At 35.6% G+C, this 14743-nt stretch overlaps 1 long non-coding RNA gene across 1 annotated transcript in view; it reads right to left on the reverse strand.

Annotated features, from left to right (window-relative positions):
• LOC125101906 (uncharacterized) overlaps positions 1-14743 on the reverse strand; it is a 38798-nt gene that overhangs the window by 14846 nt on the left and 9209 nt on the right. The window contains exon 2 of the long non-coding RNA XR_007127967.1: positions 10355-10434. This is a non-coding gene — a long non-coding RNA (uncharacterized LOC125101906). The remainder of the gene's footprint in view (positions 1-10354; positions 10435-14743) is intronic.

Genomic DNA, 14743 nt, shown 5'->3' on the forward strand with positions numbered 1-14743 from the left:
TTAATCAATATTATTGATTATCCCTAAAGCAGTAAATGTGAGGGTTTCACATTTCGATGAACAAGTAACCCTTTCTTCCTTGATGGTCCTCAAGGTGTACTTGTAAAAGTGTTCTGTGCAGAGAACCAGCTTCCCAGAGGGGGGTGCTGGCCAGTGATGTTACTTCATAAACAATATACCCATTATAAAAGGGAAGGTTGCTCAGATGTTAAGGAACGGGAAAACCCATCTATCTGGAAATCACGTGATTTGGATCACAATATTGATTTTTGAGTGACTTTCTTTTGATTATAGTATAACTTCCTTGCTTTTTGCCTTCCATTGGTCATCTGTAAAATGGTAACAATTAAAATGATTTTTCCTTACAATGACCCTGATGTATTTCTAAAGAGTAAAAACAAAATAAAACTGTGAAGTGCTTTGAGTTCCACAAAGCAATCAAGGACTGGTACTAGAGAGTGTATCATGCACATCGACAGATGGCACTCTTTGTTAGATTCAGTAAGATCTGCACAACCAGCTAATTGTTGTGTTATTTTATAAGAAAGTAGGTCAGCAGAAAGCACCAAGCTGGGGGGAAAAAAAAAAGAAGAAGAAGAAGAAGAAAAAATAGAATGTGTGTGATGATCAATTCTTTGAATTATTCATTCTCATCACTGATTGCTTAATTGAGTAATATGGATACAAAATTCCAAAGTGCCCTCCAGAACTCAAGATACTAAGACAACAGTAAGTCTCTCTAGTCTCTCTGGCTTGGAAGTATCTGTCTAAGATAGATAAAGAGTTCTGTTTTAAAAGAAAACCTGGCTAGGAGCCCCTGATGAAATTTTTCCTAACCTCTCACTCATTCATTTGAAGTTAAAGAAAAATGTGAAAATACAATGCAAGGAGACTAACAGTCTCAGGCAAACCAACATCAGGATCTGGAAGGCATCTCCAGCAATCTCAAACAACTGGAAAAGACAGGAAGATCCCTGAAAGCAGGGTACACTGGGAATTTTCGTTTTCATGCAGTACAACTTCAGATGGGCAGAAAAATCTGGAATTGAGGCTTAGGTTTAGGAAGAATTCTCTGTCATAGGCCAACAGAATTGTCAACTACAACTTATGGTAAGAATTGTGCTAAGAACTGGCATAGCCTAACAGTGGAGAAATGGTGGTACTAAGATCTACTGACATACCACTTGCATAGAAAAAAGGGTTGTCTTTTTAAGTGTCTATCTATTTAAGTGAGAGTAGACCAAACAAACAAACAAAGAAAAAAAATCCACAACAAATTGAAAATGGTGCAATTGAAGGAAAAGGGAAAAGGAACATAATTCTCAATTCCTATATTAAAAAGCATAATTTTCAAAGTTATTTTATCCACTTTAGAAAGATGTTTGTCATCCTTTATAAGATGCAAGAAAATATTTTCTTTATGAAATAGAAGTTGAAAATTAAATGGAGAATGAAAGAAAAAAATAATAAAAGTATGAGACATGACTGATAAGAAAAAGACATACAAAACAATTAAAAACACAAATGTTACTCAGAAATTCCACTCACAGACATGTACCTAACCCTAAAGAGATTCTTTTCTCTCTTATATCTTATAACTGTATCAGGAGTTATATATGTGAATGTTTATCATGTAGTTATTTATAATAGCCAAAATCTAACCATAAATATCCATCAGCAAAATAATGGATAAAGAAATACATTCTTGAATATTTAAAATATTAGTAATTCAATTATATCCACAAAAAAAGCAATATACTCCAGAATTTGCACGAAGGGATCTTAAGGACAAACTTCAATAGTTTTCTTAGAAAGCAGAAGAAAATAATGAAAAGATGAAAATCCTAAGAAAGGAGATAATAGTCATTGAAGACAGAGAACCAAAACTCAAACTGAGAGTTACAGATAATTTCAAGAAAAAGAAAAAACAAACTATTAAAGTAGATGTGAACATAAAAGATATCCCAGAGTGGGGGGGGAATCAATATTTTACAAGAATACCACCACTAAAACACTTGAGTATTAAAAAGTGTTTACCATATTCAAGGAAGAAATTCATTAAACAGGAAAATGAAATAGAATCACACTGAGTTATGTCCCGGAAAAAACCTTAAATTCAATAATTAAGAAAGTTTATTTTAAGCATTCAGGAAGGAAAAGAATTAATGGCTTCTAATAAAATTTAACCACATGCTATTTTAAGACTTTATTTTCCACAAACAAAATTATGTAAATCCATGCAGCAACATCTCTGAATGGAAAAACTGTGAGGGCAAAAGTTGCAAGAGTTATGTTCCTAGAGAATGTGACCTTCAGGTAAGAAGGAAATAGAAAGATAGCCTCAGGTTTGCAAGACCTCAGGAAATGAGTGCTCCTCAAAAAGGTTAAAGTTGTGCTCCTACTGACCAAGAGATGAATCCTAATGAAGACCTCAAGCACAGAAGTCATGATATACATCAACCAGTACAATAGAAAGGCAATCTCAAGAACTATTGCTAATATTGCTACAAAACAAAAGGCAAACATAGCAAGGAAAAAATGAATTTAATGATAATTATATCAATCAAAACTTGTAGATTATAGTAAGGGAAGACAGATGTGAAGAAAAGACAAAGCAAAAAAAAATGAACTAAATTCCTCATTTTGTATGAAGGGAGTCAAATCTATCTTTTCTTTTATAATACTGATAATTAAAAATATAAATTAATAAGTATAATTTTGAAAAAGCCAAAAAAAATTTTTACACAACTAAAAAACAAATACTAGAGAGTGTAGAAGCTTATGACATGTTACCAAAAAATTGAGGAAAATCACAAATCAAGATAAAAGAAATGTGAGTAAACATATTAGTTATAATAATAATTTCAATGATTGAAAATTCCCTAATAGAAGGCAAAAAAACCTCAAATCCAGTTTAAAAACACTGAACTTCATGATATTTGTAAGAGACTCTGAAACAAACTGATACTGAGCGGTTAAAAATAAAGAATGAGCAAATATTTATCAGGCATTCACAAAAGAAAACAGGAAATACTAATTTCAAAAAGGACAAAAGATATTTCTTTTTAAGATTTTATTTATTTAACAGAGAGAGACACAGTAATAGAGAAAACACAAGCAGAGGGAGTGGGAGAGGGAGAAGCAGGCTTCCTGTGGAGCAGGGAGCCGGATGCAGAGCTCCATGGGGGCCTCGATCCCTGGACCCTGGGATCATGACCTGAGCCAAAGGTCGCTGCTTAACAACTGAGCCACCCAGGCGCCCCCAAAAGGACAAAAGATATTAATGGTGACCAAAGGGTCATTACATATTTATAAAGATACATATCACAAGGAAAACAATAGTCATTCAACTTTACAAGCAGACTAAGATAAGGTCAATATATATAAAGCAAGGATGTTAGAAAGATTAGAAATGTGAAAAGAAAAGCATTTTGTTACGGAACACTTTAACACATCCTTCCTAGGCCCTGACAAACACACATCTTTTTTTAAGACTTTATTTATTTATTCATGAGAGACAGAGAGAGAGGTAGAGGCAGAGGCAGAGGGAGAAGCAGGCTCCCTGCAGAGTAGGGAGTCCAATGCAGAACTAGATCCCAGAACCTTGGGATTATGACCTGAGCCAAAGGCAGACGCTTAATCAACTGAGCCACCCAGGCACCCATTTTTTTTTTTTTTAAGATTTTATCTATTTGTTAATGAGAGACAGAGAGACAAGCAGGGGCAGAGAACCTATATTTGATAAATACTTATAATTAGTAACTTTCAATCTACTGATATATTGACTTTTCTATCCTAAGAGAAAACATATATATACTAAGACACTATTTTCAAGATTAATATAACTTTTCATAAAAATTCAACAAATACTGTCACAAAGAAATGTTCAAAAGTTATCCAAATCAGAAAGGCTACATTCTCTGACTGCAGTATAATAAAAAGATATTTTGTTAAGTTTAATTAAAAACTCAAAAACTTTGCAAGTTATAAATGCACTCCCTAAATTACTATCTAGGAGAAATAAAAATAAAATTAAAATCTCCAACTTGTTTTAAAATAATGAAAACAGGACTATGACTTATTAAACTTTACAGAATGTGTGCAAATGTAGACACATGGCCTGAACTACTTTTTGTTCCAATTAAAAATGTAACCTAAAAAAATAAAACTGAGGGGCGCCTGGGTGGCTCAGTGGGTGAAAGCCTCTTTTTTCATCTCAGATCATGGTCCTAGGTCCCGGGATCAAGCCCCACATAGGGCTCTCTTCTCGGCAGGGAGCCTGTTTCCTCTCTCTCTCTCTCTGCCTGCCTCTCTGCCTACTTGTGATCTCTGCCTGTCAAACAAATAAATAAAATCTTTAAAAATAAATAAATAAATAAAAATGAATGTAACTTCAAGAAATTCAAACAGAACAAAGAATCTAAACAAAAGAAGAAAATATTTTAAAAAACATATACATTAATGTATGAGAAAAGAGAAAAACAGTAAAGTTGGTAAACTATGACCTCCCAAAGAACAAGAACAGAGGAGTTACATCACCAAGATGGCAACACAGGTTGTTTCTGATTTCACTCTCCCTCACAAGAATAACTAACAACTACTGAAGAACAAGATACCACTGAGAGAACCCTAGAACATGAGGGTGAGGTAGACATAGTCCCTGCATCAAACAGACCTAGACAGATTGCATTAGAAGGGTACAAGTAGAGGCTACATGTTGACCACACTGCCCCACCCCCAGGCCAGCATAGCACCATGCAAAGAGGTCTCCCCTGAGCCTCCAGTTCCTCCAGTAGGAAAAAAGATCCCAAGGGGCATAACATCCAGCCTCCCTCAGCACTGTGAGTTGATTTGTGGGAACTCCTACTCTGATCTTGCACCATGGGACTGCAGGGGAATCTACAGCTCTCAAACACTGGTAATCTGCCCATGATGGAGAATGAGGGAGGAACTTGTAACAGCCAGCACCTGGATCTTGACAGCCTGGGTTTATTCCTGCAGTGCCAAGTAGTAATCCAACCAGCAGTTTTGCTTATCTGCAGATCAATTTAGGGGCATACTCTGCCCCCAGGAACTTGGTGGGGATACAGATCTCCTTGAACCAGGTCCTCAGATGAGGAGTTTTGCCAGCCCTGGAGACTGGTTTGCCTATGCCCAGGCAAGGAGTTGCAACACGGCCCACCCATTGTGGAAAGTATCTTCTGGCTCCATATGATCAGAATGTCTGGAGTCAAGACTTGGAAGCTATGTGGTCAGTGGCACTCAAGCAGAGAGGCAGGCAGGCAGATCTGATAGTTTGCAAAACAAAGCTGCCCTGTTCCATCAGGGAACATGGGGTGCAGGTCAGCTTGAGTTAAGACAATAAATAAAAAGCTTTGCCAGATTTAGAGCTGCTTCTCTTACTAAGCCTGGGCAGGGAATATAATTTGTAACCCCACTTATCACTGAATACAGCCTCTCCAACAAAGGAACCTAACCAGAACACATGGAAATCTGTGTAGCACATTCAGCATACAATGGCACTTGAATAGGAACCACAGCCCAAGGTTTCCTCTGTCTGCAGAGAAAAACTGGTGGACTCACCTGGCCAGGCAATATTTTACACACTCTGGACTGATTTAGTACTCAGTCCTAAACATCTAGCAAGCCTGACCAGAGAATCTAGGCAAACGTGGATCCTATCCTACAGTCTTGGGTAAGGAAAAAAGCCAGCAGTCCTATCCAGCTGTTCTCAGCTAGTGGCACACCCTCCCTATCCCTATCCTCAGAGCTTGAACAGTTGCCTCACCCCAAAATAGGCCATAATAGCAGGCCCCACCTACCCAAGAACATCATCACCAGACACACCCAGAAACCCAAACTAAACTTACTGGCACGGAACTTTCTCTGCCAAAGCAAACCTGTAAAATCTAGAAGAGGAGCCTAACTACTCAAATACACAGATACTAATATCAGGAATTAGAGATCACAAAAAAATCAGGTAACTATGACAACACAAAAGAAACTACGAAAGCTCCAATAATTTACCATAAAGAAATGGAGATCTAGGGGTGCCTGGGTGGCTCAGTGGGTTAAGCCGCTGCCTTCGGCTCAGGTCATGATCTCAGGGTCCTGGGATCGAGCCCCGCATCGGGCTCTCTGCTCAGCAGGGAGCCTGCTTCCTCCTCTCTCTCTGCCTGCCTCTCTGCCTGCTTGTGATCTCTCTCTCTGTCAAATAAATAAATAAAATCTTTAAAAAAAAAAAAAAAGAAATGGAGATCTATGAACTGTTAAAAAAAAAAAGACTTCAGAACAAGCCTTTTAAGGACATTTGGTAAACTACAAGAAAACATATACAGATGACTAAACAAAAGTAGGAAAATAGGGTATGAACAAAATGAGAAGTTCAACAAGGACATGGAAAGCATAAAAAAGAACGAAAACAAAAACAAAAAACAAAACCCAAATAGGAATAGAAATCCTAGACTGAAAAATGCACTAATCCAACTGAAGAACTCAATAGAGAATTTCAAAAGTAGACTCAGCCATGCAGAAGAAAGAATCAGCAACCTGCAGGACAGGACATTGGAAATGTCCTAATCAAAGGAGCAAAAAGAAAAGAGAATGAAAAATAGTAAAGAAGCCTATAGGAATGATGGTACACATGAGAAGAAATAATTATGGGAATTCCAAAAGGAGAGGAGAAAGAGAAAGGGACAAAAAGTATATTTAGAGTAAAAATGGCTGAAAACTTCCCAAACCTGGGGAGAGAAATGGACATCCAGATCCATGAGGCCCATAGTACCCCAAGGGGTTGAACCCAAATAGGACTATAGGAAGACACATTACAATTAAATTACCAGAAGTCAAGGACAATGAAAGCATTTTAAGAGCAGTAAGAGAAAATAGAGGAGTTACGTAGAAGGGACCATACTACAATAATCTGTTATTAGTTACACAATTTAAAAACCTAACCTAAAATGTTGAGGGTGGGGGAAGTAAAACTGGAGTTTATGAATTCTAGCAAAAATAAATTTCTACGGAAAGAAAGAACAAATTTTCTAAGAAAAGAGAAAACAAAATTATACCTTTGGGAGAAAGAAGAAAGCAGGCGTCTTGACACTTAATGGTTTCAATCAATAGTATAAAACTATAGTCATCAAAACAGTCTGCTATTGGCACAAAAACAGACAAATAGACCAATAGAACAGATTTGAGAGCCCAGAATTAAACCCAAGCATATATCATCAAATAATATATGACAAAGGAGCCAATACTGAATGGTGAAAAGTCTTTTCAATAAATGGTGCTGGCATAATTGGATGTTCAGATGAGAAAGAATGAAACTGAACCCCATCTTACACCACTCACAAAAAACTCAAAATTTGACTCAAAAATTAACTCAAAATGGATTATAACTTAAATATAAGACCTGAAAACATAGAACTCCTAGAAGAATATACAGGAATAAAGCTCCTTTCCCTGGGTCTTGATAATGATATTTCAGATGTGACATCTAAAGCACAAACAATGGGACGCCTGGGTGGTTCAGTTGGTTGAGCAGCTGCCTTCGGCTCAGGTCATGATCCCAGCGTCCTGGGATCGAGTCCCGCATCGGGCTCCTTGCTCGTCAGGGAGCCTGCTTCTCCCTCTCCCTCTTCCTGCCATTCTGTCTGCCTGTGCTCGCTCTCTCTCCCTCTCTCTCTGACAAATAAATAAATAAAAAATCTTAAAAAAAAAAATAAATAAAGCACAAACAAAATTTAAAAATAAACAAATGGGACTATATCAAACTAGAAAGCTTCTGCACAGCAAAAGAAACCATCAAAGAGTGAAAAGAAAATCTATAGAATGGCAAAAAGTATTTGCACACCATTTATCTGATGAGAGAGGTTAACATACAAAATATATAAAGAACTTATACAATTCAATAGCAAAAAAACCAAAAACCTAATTTAAAAAATGGGCAAAGGATATGAATAGATACTCTTCCAAGGAAGATATACAAAAGGCCAACAGATACTTGGAGGGATGTTCAATATCACTAGCCATTAGGGAAATGCAAATTAAAACCACAATGAGATATCGCCTCAGTCTAGTCAGAATGGCCATAACCAAAAAGACAAGAAATATCAAATGCTGGCAAGGATGTGGAGAAAAGGGAACCCTTGTGCACAGTCCCTTAGTGGGATTGTAAACTGGTGCAGCCACTATGGAAAACATTATGAAGGATCCTCAAAAAATTAAAAATAGAACTATCATATGATCCAGAAATTTTACTTCAGAGAATATATCCAAAGGAAATTAAAACAGTAGTTCAAAAAGATATCCGCACTCCCATGTTCATAGTAGTATTATCTACAATAGCTAAGACATGGAAACAATCTAGGTGTCTATCAATGAAGGAATGGATAAAGAAGTTGTGAGATATATGTATTATTTAGCCATAAAAATGAAGAAATCCTACCATTTGTGACAATATGGATGGACCCTAAATGCCTTATGCTAAGGAAATAAGTCAGACAGAGAAAGACAAATATTGTATGATCTACTTATATGTGGAATCTAAAACAAACAAACAAACTCATAGAAAAAGAGATCAGACTTGTGGTTACCAGAGGCAGAGGGTGGGAGAAGGTGGTCAAAATGTACAAACTTTTCAGTTATAAGATAAATAAGTACTAGGGACTTACTGTACAATGTGATGACTATAGCTAACACTACTTTAGATATATAGGAAAATAGTTAAGAAAGTAAATCATATAAGTTCTTCTCACAAGGAAAAAAAATTTCCTTCCTCAAAAGGAAAAAATACACTCTCCTTTTAGTGTATCTGTGTAAGAAGATAGATGTTAGCTGAACCTATTGTGGCAATCATTTCACATACATGTACATCAAACCATCATGCTGTATGCTTTAAAGTTACATAGTGACACACTTGACATACTCAGATGTCAATTATTTTTCAATAAAATGGAAAAAAGTATATATATATATATATATATATATATATTTCATATATATAACAGGAAAATCATCTAAAAGTCCTAGAAAATTAAATCAAGGAAAAAAAGAGTAAACAAATAAAATTAGCAGAAATAATATATGATCCTAAAAGGATTTAAGGCACCTGGGTGGCACAATTTGTTAAGCTATCGACTCTTGACTTCTACTCAGGTCGTGATCTCTAGGTCAGGCTCTGTGCTCCGCCTCGAGTTTGCTTGAGATTCTCTCTCCCTTTCCCTTTCCCTCTGTCCCTCCTACTAGTGCTCTCTCTCTCTCTCTTTTTTTTTTTTTTAAGATTTTATTTATTTATTTGTCAGAGAGAGCGAGGGAGAGAGAGCGAGCACAGGCAGACAGAATGGCAGGCAGAGGCAGAGGGAGAAGCAGGTTCCCTGACGAGCAAGGAGCCCGATGCGGGACTCGATCCCAGAACGCTGGGATCATGACCTGAGCCGAAGGCAGCTGCTTAACCAACTGAGCCACCCAGGCATCCCTCTCTCTCTCTCTTTAACATAAATAAATAAAAATATTTAAAAGAAAAGGATTTAATAACAGATTTATGGATGATTTTAAATATGATTTTTTTTCTTTTTTGTGTATTTTCACTGAAATCCTAATTAACATACAGTGTAATATTAGTTTCAGGTGTACAATATAGTGATTCAACACTTCCATACATCATCCAGGCTCATCACAAGTGCTCTCCTTAACCCATCACCCACTTAACCCATCCGCTCCATCCACTTCACCTGTGGTAACCATCAGTTTATTCTCTATAGTTGGGAATTGGCTCCTAGACTTTTCTCTACCTCTTTTTTCTTTTTTTTAGATTATTTATTTATTTATTTGACAGACAGAAATCACAAGTAGGCAGAGAGGCAGGCAGAGAGAGAGGAAGCAGTCTCCCTGCTGAGCAGAGAGTCTGATGCGGGGCTCAACCCCAGGACCCTGGGATCATGACCTGAGCCGAAGGCAGAGGCTTTAACCCACTGAGCCACCCAGGTGCCCCTACCTCTTTTTTTTTTAAAAACTTCGTTCATTTGTTTCTTAAATTCCAGGCATGAGTGAAATCATATGGTATTTGTCTTTCTCTCACTGACTTATTTATTTTAGGATAATACTTTCTAGCTCCATCTTTGTTGTTGTAAATGGCAAGATTTCACTCTTTTTTTTTTTCTCTGAGTATTATTCCATTGCTCGTATATAGTAAATCTTCTTTTAAAGTATTAACATAAATAAGTTAGCTTAATAAATTTGAAAATCTTAATAATGAGCATTCAAAGATAATGAAGAAAAAAAAAATTTGTGGGCCAAAATGTAAAAGATCATTATCAATGGAAGAATTGAAACTGAAAAACTTTTCAATAACTACCTTCAAGACAGCTGCAGAGTCACAAGTTTTATCAATGAGTGCTTCAGCTTCAGAAATAAATCATTCCTGTGATGTATAGTCTGCCTGTGCATGGGGGGGAAAAAATACAAAAAATGTTCCAATACACGTTAAAAAGCCTGGGTGACCCTCATAGTAAAACCTAAAAATGCTTAGTATAGATGGAAAAGTTTGAATTACAAATTAGCATATTTGATTCAGATTATAGTAAAATAATAATTTATTCTGAATAATTCAAAATTACCCTAAAAATACAGATGTATAATTCCTAATGAACAAAAATCACACCAATAGACTGCAAGATACATAAATGTCTCAATAGATGCAGAAAATAATTTGCTTAATAACTTAATAACTTGCTTAATAAGTTCAGAATAAAATGATAATTCATTGGCATAATAAAGAATATTTATCTTTAATATACAGCCAACATCATATTTTATAACAATACACTGGCAAATCACAAACTAGTCATTTCCACCTGTTCTAGAAGTGATAGCCAAAACAAACAAAAGAACCCCAGAAACATAAGGTGTATTTGTTAATTTAAAAATAAATTGGGGACAGATACAATTTTATTTACAGATAACATGATGTTTTTACCTAAGTAATCTAAAAGAATTAACTGAAAAAAGTATTAGATATAATAACACAGGTCAGTGACCAATTACAAAATAAATATATATAAATCAATCAGATTTGTGATACTAATAATATATAATCAAAATATAATGAAAATATCCTATTAATAATAATCAAATATCATAAGAAACAATTCCTAGAATAATCTTTAAGATTTGTGTGGGACCTATAGAATGACAATAGCAAGTGGCTGTAAGAAGAATAAAAAGACTTTCATGAATAGAAGAACACACTTTGAGGCTGAATGGGGAGAAAATAAGTTAATTTAATCTACCAAAATCCTAACATCCATTCTTGGAGTACTAGTGCAATACTAAGACATCTTTTCAAAGTAATTCCCAAATTTATCAAGAATAAATAGGAAAAAACAAAAAAATTTAAAATTTAATGGAGAAAGTGTCTCAGCCAAATGCAGTGGGATGTGAAAATAGACAACAAACCAACTCTAGTAGATTAAAAAAACAAAACAATGACAAGAATTAGAAAGCTCTGTGTGAGATAAAGGTGACATCATAAATCAGTGAGGACATAAAAGAAAATTCACTAATGGTGTAAGACAATTATTTAACAAATGGAAATAAAATTAAGTTAGTTCCTCATTTTTTTTATTTTTTAAAAATGTTATTTATTTATTTGACAGAGAGAGACACAGTGAGAGAGGGAAAACAAGCAGAGAGAAAGGGAGAAGCAGGTTTCCCACCGAGCACGCAGCCTGATGCAGGGCTCGATCCCATGACCTGAGCCAAAGTCAGATGCTTAACGACTGAGCCACCCAGGCATCCAGTTCCTCACTTTTTACCATAAAACTAACTGTAGAATGATTAAACTATTCTAATTTTAAGAACTGAAAACACACATACATACTCCAGGAAGAAGATATAGTACTTATCAGATCTCAGGATGCGCAACAGCTTTCTAACTATAAAAGCATTGAAAGAAATCATGCAAGAAATAGTATAAATTTGACTACAGAGAACAAAATTTGAAATTTCCCTATAATAAGAGCATCAAAAACTGAAATTAAAACTTCACCATCATGAAAAAATAAGTATAATGTAAAAAACACACAATTGGGGAAAATACTTGATGGGTTTACAACAAAAAAGTTTCATATAGTTAATATATAAAGAGCTTATGTAAATCTTAAAACTGCAATAGAAAAAATGGCAAAGAATATGAAGTATTTACTTCAGGAAAGAAAAAAAGAAAGAAGGGAGGAAGAAAGAAAGTGATGGGAGGAGGGAGACAAGGAAAGTAAGGAAAAAAGAAAAACCTAAACATGAAGGGAAAAATCAAATTACTCAATTCCAAATATTTTTGTTTTAAAGGCTATCTTTTTCACATTCAAATTAGCTGAACTTAACTCTAAAGCCCAGTATTGTTGAATGTGAGATTAGAAATTGGAATGACTTTTCTGGAGATTAAGTTCAATGATCTACATCAAGAATTAATGCTCTTAGATTGAATAACTCGACTTTGAGCCATTCATCTTATGGAAATAATTAAGGAACATTTGAGGGCAGGAACATTCATTGTCACATTATACCTGTATTAGCTGAATTTATCATTAATCACCAGAGCTATGTCACAAAATATCCAACATCATTTGTGAGGGGTATCACAAGTAATTTGTTTCTATTAATAGTATACGTGGCAAACTAAACATTATTTAGTAAATTAGAGTGCTGTCAAGGTTATCTCTGTAATATTATTCTTACTCCTATTACAATACACTTCATGAGTGGGAAGAAAAGGAACAGAGCAGTGGCAAATGCCCAAAGAGATCTGCATAAACCAGAGCCTTTTTAATCTATGTGTACATGAGAATTCACTGGCTTGTGAATAACATACATCCACGTGTGTTACAGAGGAGAAAAAAAAATCAGAAATACTTAGAATGGCAGTCATTTAAGATAAGCAATACAGATACTTTAAATTTGTTTTGGAAGAAGTCTGATAAGACGGGTAAATGTTCACTATATGGTGGAAGCAAAAAGAAGGCTTAGGCACACAGTGACACCTGTTTTATAAAAGAGCCAGTGGAAGTTTACCTGTGTTGGAAGCAGTGGTCTCTGGGAATTATTTTTCTCTGTATGCTTTCCTGAATTTTCCAAATATTAAGTAGCAAGCGATATTATTTTATGGCCAGAAAGAAATTATTAGTGAAAAATACTGTACAATTATAAAGAAGTACAGAATGTTTACAAAGTAATCCTGTAATCCTCTTTCCTTCCTGACCCAATTAAAAATATATTATAAATATTTACAGAAGAGGGTTTATGCCTTTCTGATTAACCTCACAGAATTAATTCTGTCATACACTAATAGGAAAACCTCTGACAGCGCAAAGTAACAGTGATCTTCAACATGTAATCAGCGAACCTGCCAAAGACAATTCTGTAACTCTTTAAGCATTACACACTTAATTAGAAACTAAAACAAAATATAATCATGACATATCATTTTATCCTTCATGAAAACATACCCTGTTCTTGGAGGAAAGGAGTAATAAAGACCAAATGGGTATACTTTAGTTAACAGTCTTCATTCTTATTTATAGGGAACAAAATTAATACCCTCTCTAGGGAGAAAAATTAAAGAGCATGCAGTGACCTTCACTGAACTTCATGCACTAACCAATTGAAAGCATACTTTTCAATGCCCTGAAAAATATGCTTCAGGGTTATGGGGTTAACAAAATACAAAATGCTGCCAAACTTCCTGTTATTGTTGTTATTGTTGTTTTCTTAACCCAGGAATCTTCCTATGAGAACACAAGTTTCACACTGGGGTGATGGAGAGGAGGACTTCGGTCCTGTATCCATGCATCTTACCCCAGAACAACCTTTCTAATAACTCATGATTCTGAAGGGCACAGAAAAAATTGTAATAAGTGCATTTTGTGTTTTCATTTATTTCTTGGGAGAATAGCAGTCATTATTAATGTATGTTCTTGACATATCATTGGATTCACATTCCCAACTGTTTTGAATTACTACCTAAAATGGTCTTTTGAGGAATGTTAAATTTAAAAAAAAAAAAACAGCCATTCTTAACTAGGTTGCTGAAGCACAGTTGCTTTCTGTGCGTTGCACTATTCCAATTCTGCTTTGTTAAACACGGTGATTAGCTACCTTAGGTTTCTCAATTTTTAAATATTATTTTATAACACAAAAATGTACTAGCTCTTTTTTTTTTTTTACTTTTGGGGGAAATATCGCTTTTATTTTTCATTGCTTGAAAGAAAACATAAATAAGGACTGATTTCTTTAGGTTTTGAAGTTGATGGTACCATTTCATTTATTTGCAGATAAAAACAGGGTTTCTCAGCCTGTGCACTATTGACATTTTTGGCTAAATAATTATGGGGGGGGTGTTGTCCTGTACATTGTAGCACATATAGCAGCATCCCTGGCCTCTACACACTGGATTCCAGTAGCACCCTCTCCAACCCACTTCCTTGTAACAACCATAAATATCTCCAGACACTGGGACGCCTGGGTGGCTCAGTTGGTTAAGCAGCTGCCTTCGGCTCAGGTCACGATCCCAGCGTCCTGGGATCGAGTCCCACATCAGGCTCCTTGCTCGTCAGGGAGCCTGCTTCTCCCTCTGCCTCTGCCTGCCATTCTGTCTGCCTGTGCTCGCTCTCTCTCCCTCTCTCTCTCTGACAAATAAATAAATAAAATCTTAAAAAAAAAAAAAAAAATCTCCAGACACTGCCTGAAGTCC

Source organism: Lutra lutra, chromosome 6, assembly GCF_902655055.1.
Source record: "Lutra lutra chromosome 6, mLutLut1.2, whole genome shotgun sequence".
NCBI lineage: Eukaryota > Metazoa > Chordata > Mammalia > Carnivora > Mustelidae > Lutra > Lutra lutra.